Consider the following 11713-nt stretch of genomic DNA (forward strand, 5'->3'; position numbering starts at 1 on the left):
CAATTCAACACCAGTCCTAGTAACTGTGTTACTAGGAACCAACGTCGGTCCCTCAGAGCATCGGTGCATCTCTTCTAAAGCAGGAGTTCAGCACTGCATGTTGACAAGGTGGATATATTGTAACATAAATGCTCGTTTGGATCCAAAAAGAAAACATTTAAAAATGATGTACAACTTTAATGTTTTTTTTTTTGTCAAAGAAAGAATAAATAAATAAATGAAATCTTCTTGTAAAGAATTAACTAGCCTGATACCACTTATTTTTGTACCTCTATCTAGGAAGTTAAATGATGAGTCACAGGCAGCAATGTTGTACCAAGCACCTTAACATCAAACCCCAGCCCTTCTTACCCTTGGCACACCCTCTAGGAAGTGAAAATGGTAGGTTACCCTACATTACTGGTGGTCAAAAGGGCTGGCCGATTGTGGACAACAATGCTCTTGTTCCTTTAGAGCATTGCATCTTCTCCATTTTCCAGATTTGGTGATTTTCCTCTTAATAAAAGCTTCTTTCACCTTGGAATAGGAAAGGTATTTCCATATGGTTTAGACCCCACAGGTGAGATCAAGAAAGTGGTATTTTTAGTGAAATCACCTAACAGAGAGACCACAACTCTTTCAATTTCTGGAGAACAGAGCCAAAAAGGAAAAGTGAAGGAAACAAATACTTAAGTTTCCAAGACTGAGAACCCAGTTGGTGGTATAGAGAGAGAAGGACTTGGTAACTAGAAGTATAATAATTTGGCTAAAATAGATATTGCTTTACCCCAAAGAAAGAAGAATGAGGACAAGTCTAAGACTTAGCTGCCAAGTCCAAGACACAGTTGGCACATACTAGGGTATGACTCAGAGCAAGTCATCCCCCCTCCCCAGTAGATTTCTCCATTCCTCCTTCTTTTTTGTTCTTACACTCTTCTCCCACATCCATTAACCCACTTTGTTTCCATTAACAAAGGAAAAGAAAAGCTAGCAATCAGTGGGATGCTTTCTGCTTAGGCTTAAGGATGGTCCTCAATTTTATCCCTGCCTCAACATGTTACACCAGTCTGACCATTTGTAATAACTTAGTAACAGTGGTTTCCAACCACCAACAAAAAGCGCTCTTTTCCACCATGATTGGTAACTACAGTATTCAGGAAATGATTTCCCTCCAATTTTGCCCCAGTGTGGGCTGTCCAGCCACTGTGTTTTGATAGAGGTCATGTGGAAAATATATGGAATGAGCAAGTTTTCTCTTCTCCCTCTAGAGCGTAAGACTACTGTTGCCATGGTGAGTCACAAACCAATTGAAAGAGGGAAGCACAGATACTGCTCTGAATTTCTGTGGTGGCTCAGGAATTCATTACCCTTATGCAAGATATCTCTGAATCTCAATTTTGCCCCTTGGTTTGTCATAAACCCGGACTCTCCTATTTACAATCCTTAGAGTGTGAGATGGTATAACTTGACTTCCATTTAGGAGGTAGATTTATGCCTGAATTTATAGTGATTCTGTACTTATAAGGGCTTTATATTTGTGCTTATGTTCCAGTTAGAGAACAAAAGTCTCTATTCAGCTCTCAACCTTATGCTAGGGAAAGTCTTCTCTATGGTTGCCTCTGCACCCTCATGTCTCAAACAAATATACCCAGCAAAATAAGGATGGCTTCAACCACAAATATTGATGACAAATAATATAAAATTCAGCAAATATATTCTTTAACAGAACAAATTTGAGAGAAACACAAATGGAAGTAAGGTGGGAGTAGGTCAAGGCCTACCTGCCCATTGTCCCTCTTTCTAATGGTTTGTATCTCTCTGTGCTCATGGCCCTCCCTCCCTCCCTCCCTCCCTCCATCTCTCTCTCTTTCTCTCTCTCTCTCTCTCTCTCTCTCTCTCTCTCTCTCTCTCTCTCTCTCTCTCTCTCTCTCTCTCTGTCTCTGTCTGTCTGTCTCTGTCTGTCTGTCTGTCTGTCTGTCTCTGTCTCTGTCTCTGTCTCTCTCTCACACACACACATATACCTCCCAGCTAGTACATTGCAGATGGAGGTCATCTTTCATGTTCTCAAAGAAGGGAGTTGAAGATGTGACTGACAACAGCTGCTCCTCCAGTCTCATGATTACCACCACCACTCCCTTCTTCGTCATTCCCCTCAGAAACCACCACAGTGGAAAAATCTTGATTGCTCCCACCTCTCCAAAGGTTGATCTCTTGTTAGTTTTCTCTCTTCCCAAACTGGGAAGTGCAAAAACCAGAAGGTTTGGTGGTTAGCCAGTCTTTTGCCTAGAGTTGTTAAATTGGGAAATGCCCCACTTCAATGGTAAAAAAACATTCACTTTACAAAGTAGTTGGAGGCCCTCTTTGCAAAGAGAACAATGTTCCCTCTTGCCATTAGCCTGAAAGAGGAGAAGAGATATAGAGTGAGTGTCCTGAAAGTCTTAGTGGAGTTTTATGCTTTAAAAGCTTACAAAACTATCAAATAGCTATAGTTTTAAATTTACTATCTTAGTTCAAAATGCCACTAAGACTTTTGGAACACCTTGTATAAAGAACTGCAGGCTCCACCATCTTCACTGTGATGACACCTAGGCCAGAGATGTCAAACTGCATGCCACCTGTCACAACAGATTAAAATGAATTGGAAAGAAAGTTGACAAAATAACTGAAAATACAATAAAGCATAGATAACTTAAATATGTAGTTTTCTAAGTCAATATGAGGCCCACAAAGATCAGTCTCTATTTGAGTTTAAAACCATTACTCTGGGCTAAATGAATTACTCTCATCAGTTTAGTCCTTTGCTCACCTTTTTTGGGGGGTAGAAGAGCTGGTAAAATAGAATTCACAGGAATTCCACAGGTACAGAAGTTCCCTGTTTTGGAGATCAGTAAAGTAAGTCTTATACCCACCTGCCTGGACTGGGTCAAACTCTGGAACATGGCATGCTCCATGTCCTTTAGAGATATGTCTCTGAGAGGGACCATGGCTAGGAAGTCAGTGGATGTGTTCAGGTATACAACACATAGATTATCAATAATCAAATGATTAAAAGATAATAAAAACATGTTCATCATTAAAACTCTACTGAGCATAACCTGACCTATCAATGATGGACAAGACTTCCTGAAATCTAACAGTGTCTTCATTTCATTATGATGAATATTAAATTCTTTATCCCCCATCCAGCTACCATCCCACCTATCTCATCCTTTTACTGCCAAACTTCTAGAAGAAATGACTGGACATAGTTAAACCTGGAAGGTTTACTATTTGAAGAACTTTCAGGTAGAAGACATGTTCTGTGCACGTTCAGAAGGGACACTAGAACCATCGGTGGTGAAATGTTATACAAAGGCAGAATTCAGCAGAATATAAGGAAGAACTTATTAAGCAGCCTGAATACACTTTCATGTAAAGCATCCATATCCAAAGAGGTCTCACTGTAATTTCCTGTTAGACTATATCTGAAATATTGTGCCCAGTTCTGGATAACACATTTTAGAAGGGTTGTTGTGAGTTCAAATATGGCCTCAGCCATTTGTTAGCTGGGTAATCCTGGGTAAGTAACTTAACCTTGGTCTGCCTCACTTTCCCCATCTATAACATGAGAACAATAGCACCAACCTCCTAGGGTTGCTGGGAGAATAAAATGTGATAATATAAAGTGTGATAATAAAGTGATGGTATAAATGGGATAATAAAGTACTCCATGAAATCTTAAACCACCATATAAATGCTTATTGATATTATTAACTAATATTAATATCATTATGGTAATGAATACCATTGTTGTTATCATAATTTTGGGTATGGTCATGGGAAGATTTGTGGAGAAAGGTAATCATGATAGCTATCTTCAGACTTTTGAAGGCTTGACATGTTGAAGAAGGATTTGTTCTCTTCCTAGAGAACAGAAGTCAAAACAAAAGGAAGAAGTTAAAGGAAAACAGATTTCCACTATGTACACACATGTATGTATACATATATGTCCATATATACACTTGGATATGCACATATACACAAGTGTGGGTATATGTATATTGTATATAAACTTCCAAAACTTACCGACATTCCCAAAATGTCACAAGCTCTCTTAAAAAGCAATGAGTTCCTTGTCACTGGCTTCCAAGAAGAAGATGGTTTTCAGGGATCTTATAGATAAGATTTATATTTCATGTGATAATTAAAATAAACCACTCTGGAAGTACCTTCCAAAGGAACATTTCCAGAAAGGAGAAGATCATTTTGCTTTATTCTGTCTCATTCAAACTCTCTTTGTGGTCCCGACACCACATTTCTAAAATTATTTGTTTTTCTTTTTGGAGCGGGGGAGGTAGGGCAATTGGTGTTAAGTGACTTGCCCAAGGTCACATGGCTAGTAAGTGTTAAGTGTCTGAATTCAAATTTGAACTCAGGTCCTCCTGACTCCCAAGCCAGTGCTCTATTCACTGAGCCACCTAGCTACCCCTGGGCACCACATTTCTGACAGTATTTTGTCAAACATGAGGACATTTAGAGGAGGGAGGATCAGCAGAGTGAAAAAAACTGAAGAATATGCCATCTGAGGATTGGTTGAAGGAAAGCTGAAATGGATGTTTGGCCTGAAGAAATTATGACATTAATGCGGAGAACACAAAATATATGAAAGGTTCTTAAACAGAAAAATTAGACTTATTGTTCTTGACCCCAGAGACTGATAGGTACAAGCTATAGAGAAGAAAAATTTGACTCAGTTAAAAAAAAAAGCAATTCCTAACAAAATTGCTCCCAAATGGGATGGGCTACATTAGGAGGTAATGGTGTTCCATCAATAAATCAATCAACAAATATTTGTTAAGTACCTACTAAGGCACAGGGCTAGGGGGTAGGAATACAAAAAACTAAAAGTGAAACAATTTCTGTTTTCAAGAACCTTACATTCAAAGAATCCTGGAGGCCTTCACCCAGAGACTGGATAGCTCAAGCTATCCAGTAGAAGGTTTCAACCTGTCCGAGATTCTCTGAAAAGCAGATTCCTGGCCAGGAACAGTTTAGACTCAATGACCTCTGATATTCAGCTCAGTGATTCAATAATTCTGTGTTGCAACAATAGGAGCTATATAAACATGAAATAGCAGAACTCCAGAGATAATTATTCCCCATCACTGGAGGTTTTCAAGGAAAGACTAGATGACAGCTTGGCAGGGATATTATTAAAGCAATTTATTCACTAGGGAAAGGTTTGGGCTAGACAACCTATAAAGCCCCTTCTAACAGTGAGCTGTTATGAGTCCATGATTTTAGTCTACACTCATTGCCTTCATTTCCTCGCCATTCACCCTAAACCTGAAATCTGGACCCTTTCTTCCACATGTGACTAAAAGTCAATGATCATTCAATGGTCACCAACAACCCTTCTTTTCCAAATCCAATTGTCTGATTGCTGACTTTCCTCTTTTTCTTTATTCCACCAGAATCTCCTTAGTCACCTATGACTCAAAGCTCAGAACTACTTTTAACTCCTCCTCCTCTCCCTTGCCCTGCACATTCCCACTAAGTTCTCTTAATTCTGACTCTAAAATTTCCCCCTTTTCATCCTTTCCTGTCTTCCCACTGGCACTACCCTGATCACTTCTGCTACTTCTCCCTTGGGCTATTGCAATAGCATCTCTCTTCCTCTTTGTTCCCTCTCAAACCCAGCCCAGCAAAAGCTTTCATTTGGGATTTGTATCCCCTTGCCTTAGTATTATGTTTGGCACATAGTAAATGCTGTATAAGAGCTTTAATATTTATTCATTTACTCATTCAGTCACAGGCCATGGTTTATAGGAAACAACAAATACAGCAGTTACATCTTGCCCTTAGGTAAAAAAAAAAGTGCATTCATGAGTGAATAGTGTCTGATAGACAGCAATCAATTCAAATCCAGAATGTGTCCACTACTAATGTGATGGGTTTCAAAGGTATGGGCAAGAGACAACTTCCTAACCAAAAGATAGAGGCAACTACAAAAGACAGAATAGATAATCTCGTTTACATAAAATTGAAAAGCACATGTACAAACAAAATTAATGCATCTAGGATAAGAAGGGAAAAGGTTGAATGTGGAAAATATTTTTATCAAATTTCTCAAATAATAATGTGTGTGTGTACACACACACACACCAGAAATACATAAAACAAAACAAAAAAATAACTTCCCTGACTACAAGAGATCATAGGAAATGAACAGTACTCATTAGAATAATTGAAAACTATGACCTCATGAGAAAATGCTCCAAATCACTAATGACAAGAAAAATGTAAATCAAAAAACTGAGATTTCTTTCACTTCACATCTAGCAAATTAGAAAAATAGGCAAAACAATTTTTTTAATGAGAATAATCAATGTTTGAGATATTGAGAAAAGATAGGTATACCACCATGTTGATGTAGCTGTGAATTAGTACATCGACTCTAGGCAATTTGGAATTATGCAAATTAAGTGGCTAAACTATCTATACCCTCTGACACAGAAATTCTGCTGCTAAGCATATGCCCTAAGGAGATCACGGAGTAAAAGAGGGGCATGATATATGCCAAAATATTTATAGCGGCAGTCTTTGTGACTCCAAGGATGGAAATAAAGGAAATGCCCATCAATTGGGGAATGACTAAACAAATTAAGGTACATGAATATAATGTGCTATTTCTGTGCTGTCAAGGAACAATGAATATAATGAATATAGAGAAGCAAGAAAAGACATGAACTGATGCAAATTTAAGTAAAAAGAACAAAGAAAACATTATACATGCTTATAACAATCTAAATGGAAAAAATAACCACCATAAATTTTTTTTCAAAAAATGAGTGTTGCAAAACTACAGTGAACAAGTTTGGCTGCAAAGATGAGATATGAGAAGACACCTCCTCCCACTTTGCAGAAGTGTGGACAGAGTATGGAACATTACACATGTTGCTAGATTATTTTCCCCCAAAGTGTTGATTATTTTTCTGATTGTTTTCTTTTTCTCTTTCTTTCAAAAAAAAAAAAACAACTTTGTTTTAAGGCTTTCTGGGCGAAACAAGATACAGGAGGAAATTTAGTTGCTATAAAAATGGAAGATATCAATAAAAATTGTTTTTTTAACAAATTCAGATTGTAGCCTGCATTTATTTAATTCAATTCAACTAAACAAACATTTAGTAAATCTGTCCAGGATACTATGCTAAATGCTAAGGAGCAAAAATGAAAAAATGACATCGTCCTACTCTCAAGGAACTTGTAGTCTAGGGTGGGGTTCTTCCCTAGATGAGACAGGAAATGAATAGCTTCATTATAACAAAGAATGTGATGGTGCAAAGGGGAATCAATAGCATTCAATATTCAACAAACAAATAAATTGCTTATTATATACAAGCCACTGTGCTAGCCTCTATAAATATGAAGATAAAAACAAAACAGTGCCTAACTTCAAGGAGATAAATTTCTATATGCACAGACAAATAAGTATAAGGTAATTTAAAGAGAAAGAAGGCACTCATAACTGGGAAGATCTGGGGGAAAGTGGTACTTGGCAAAACTATAAAAATTTTGGAGATATCTACTGTCCAGACAAAGAAATGTGGTGGGAGAGCTGAGGACTCCACATTGTGGGCTGAAGGTTCTGCATGCCTGTTCCCTAATTACCGCCCCTGTTCTAGGTCTGCAGACTGGAAACTCTCTCTGCATGACAGTGGTTCAAATGCATAGAGTTGACAGAAGTCTGGAAGCAATAGCAAAGAGGGTTGAACTTCACCAACCTTTGTTAGCAAAAATTGTCCCTTATCAGTGATTCCACCAGAGGCCTACAACTCACGACAAGGAGAAGTTCAGAAGTTAAGAATTTTACAGAATGGGGGAGGGGAGGAATATAGCTTAAGAGAATGAGCAAATCACCAGCAAAGGAAAAATTAACAAAAGGAATGTGTGCATACACACAAACATGTACACATATACAATAAATACAACATATGTATATATTTCTGTGCATGCCAACACACTCAAATATTAGGTTAAAAGATAAAATTCCAAGAGAGAATAATTTCACAAAAAGAGAATGGATTGGTCACAATAACTCTGAGAGTAACTGAAAGACATTATACAATAATTGAATGAATTAGAGTTCAATGGGGGGAAACATAAGGAGAATAAACAACCACAACAAGCAAGTCAAAAAGCATTTATTAATCTCTGAGTATACACCAAGCGCTACAGTAAGCACAGAGAATACAAATATGAATTTAGGGGGAAAAAACCTAGAAAAGATACTAGAAAAACTCACCAAAGTTGTGTACATACTTTCAAAAATGATGGAAAAAACAAAACCCAAAAACGCAGTGATACAACAAGAAGCATTAAAGCAAAGTCAAAAAAGTAGAATTGGAAATATATGACATCTAGAATCAGAAAAAAAGTGACCTGGAAAACAAGGCATGGAGAAATAATTTTAAAATAATCAAGTTTGAGAACTTGAGAAAATCATAGTGAAACAAAACAAAACAAGAAACCAGGATACCTTATTTTTAAGAAATAATCGGGGCGGCCAGGTAGCACAGTGAGTAAGAGCACCGCCTCCAGTGTTGAGAAGACATGGAGATCGTATCCCAGGCTCAGACACTTAGCACCCACCCAGAAACACCTGGCTGTGTAACCTTGAGCAAGTTACTTAACCCCAATTGCTTAGGGGCGGCCAGGTGGCTCAGCGAGTAAGAGCACCGGCTCCAGTGTCGGGATGACCTGGATCAAATCCAGGCTTAGATACTCAGCACCACACCCAGAAATAATAACTGGCTGTGTAACCTTGAGCAAGTTACCTAACCCTGATTGCTTTAAAAAAAAAAAAAAAGAAAGAATCAAAGAAAATTTCCCAGATGTATTGGGACCAGATAGCAAAGTGTAAGTCCATAAAATCCACTAGAGAAACTCCAAGTACTCATAAATTTGTCCATACTTCAGAGCTTCTAGGTCAAAGGGGAAAAATATTCTAAGTGAAGAGAGAGAACAAAAGAATGAAACATATATGAAATAGCAATCAGAACTACCCATCAAATAACAAAAAAGGAAAGAAAAACATGAAAAATGATATGCCAAAAGGCAAACGAAAATTATTTACAATGAAGATAATATCCTGCAAACCAATATAATTTTAAAGAAGGAAAGTTACCTTTAATAAAATCAAATTTCCATAGAGAATTCCATAAATTCTGATCAAGATCAGATCTTGGTAGAGATAAAGATAAACACAGAAGATGAAATAGTATATACAAAAAAAATACAAAGTAAATATTTTGGAGAGAAGGCACCAAATTTGGGTGGGAGGAGCTGGGTAAAACCAAGAAAGGCTTCATGTCAAAGGTGGCATCAGAGCAGAGTTTTGAGGGAAACGAGAACACTAGGTGGCATAGGGGGTAGAGTGCTGGGCCTAATATCAAGAAGACCTGAATTTAGATCACTTCTTAGATACTTAGTAGCTGCATGACCCTGGGTAAGTCACTTAACCTCTCTTGACCTCAATTTCCTCATCTATTAAATGGAGGTTGTTGCAAAGCACTTTGAAGATCTTTAAGTATTATATAAATGTTAGTTGATGGTTGTGGAGGTATTAATGGTTATAATACAAGAAGCCATAGCAGCAGCAGCAACAGCTGCAGCAGCAGTAGTAGTATATAATTCTAAGTTTAGAAAGGTGTGTGAAATGTCAGAAGTTTAGCAGCAGGTCTCATCTGAGTGGTCCATTGAGGAGCAAGTCAGTGGTTTCCCAGGAGATGAGCATTTAATTCAATTGCAGGAAGTAATTCAGTTGTAAGAAGGCACAATACTGGGATTCATGCTGGCAAGATAGCAACAGAGGTCCAAATAGGGATGTTAATGTAAGGCAGGTCCAACAGCATTCTAGCACTTGAACACAAATACAGCAATGAGGGATTCAAATAGCAAGCAAAAATATAGATCCAGGTAGGTGGCCAGGCAGGGTAAGTATTGTGGGGATTCAGAGAGCCTAGGTTTCAGGGGTAGCACTCTTCTATTCATGGGAAGAACTGCAGGAATAAAACAAGATTCTAATACTGAAGAAACTAATGTAGTGAGCAGAATACCAGGGTCAGGAATAGGGTTCAAGGTGGGATTCCTATTATTGGAATTGGGATGTAAAGAAGGGGCTTGGGTGCAAGAAAGGCAACAGAAGCTTGGCTAATGGTGGAAGGTACTGGACCAGAAGAATACCAGAAGCAAACTTGAAGCTTCTGAGCCTCCTTAGCTAAGAAGGCAGTGGGTCCTTGTATTTCTTCTGCATAGGGGCATAGATTGGTTCCAGAGCCTGAAGCAAGCCTGACTTTGGAGGTTGAAGGTGAAATGATCCAGGTATGGGGACCAGAGGGTTGGAAGGTCAGGGAGGTAGACTGTTAGACACTGTAAAGAGTAAAGAAATGAATCATTTTAACTAAAGGGAAAATGATGCAGCCCAGAATTGACCCTGGTATTGGATCGTAGAACCTCTTAAATAACTTCGATGGTAAAATGGATATGCCTTCTTAGATTATTGTCAATGGAAAGCTGTGTATCCATTCTGAATGATTCCCAGATGCTTCAAAGCAAGAGAAACAGATGGTCCTGGCATCCAACAGCTTTGTTGATGTGTGGGCCTGAGCACTTACTGTAGGGTGGGCCAGGAAAATCTCCCTTAAACCCCATTCTCCTCCCACCTGCCTCCCCCTGACAAGATGATCTGTTCCCTTATTCTAAACATTCAATAAACCCTTTTCTCCAGGGGATACATTTTCTCTCTTTTGTTTTTTTTTGCTTTCATTCCATGGATGTTTCCTAACTGCATCAGCAACATTATTTCCCTTATTGTGCAACATTGAAATCTTGATTCAGTGAGGAATAGAATGTCTGGGGGTGGGAAGATGAGGAGGGAGGACAGGGGAAGAGTCAAGGAAGTCATGGAGAGAAGAAAGGCCATGGAAAACCTTAAGTGAATCCAACACAATGAACAAAATTACCAAAATAAATAATGATCAATCAGGTGGGAAACCAAGAAATCTATTGCTTCAGAGTCATGATCCATTCAACAAATATTCAGTTCAACAAACATTGATTGAACCCATACTTTAGGAATGGCACTGTACTTCCCACCTAGGATATATCAACCAAAATGACAAGTCTGTCCTCAAAGAGCTTACATTCTTCAGCATACCCTATGTACAAAGTAAGTTAATACTAAAAGTCATACTAAATAAGTTTTTAATTGTATATTATAATGTGTATAGTTTTCATTCTCATGGAAATTGTTTCTCTTTGTGTTCTCAGAATTTCATTACATATACAAAATCAGACTAAAGTTTTTAAAAGAACACTAACATTTGGGGGAGGGGGAGGAATGAGAGGGAGGGATCCCAAAAGGCTAGTTTCCTACATGAATGCTTGGGTACAGTGTAGCTTAAATGGATTTTATGGCAAGCTTTCTATAGACTGGTTTTCACATACATTGATTCTCACTGTTTTATAAGGTAATGGTACATGTAATTTTACCATCTTCCTCTGTAGTGTTTGAAAAAATAGTTTATATTCTAAGCTAGTGTTGTCAAAACAATTAATAAGCATTTATTAGGCTCTAATGATATTCCAGGTACTGTGCTAAGAGCCAGTGATAAAAAGAAAAAAGCAAAGCAAAAGTAAAACAAACAAAACAAAGAGTCCTCAAGGAGCTTACATTCTAATGAAGGAAATAGGT

Source organism: Petaurus breviceps, unplaced genomic scaffold (assembly GCF_028583685.1).
Source record: "Petaurus breviceps papuanus isolate PSGF00001 unplaced genomic scaffold, PetGlider_PUasm1.0 90895, whole genome shotgun sequence".
NCBI lineage: Eukaryota > Metazoa > Chordata > Mammalia > Diprotodontia > Petauridae > Petaurus > Petaurus breviceps.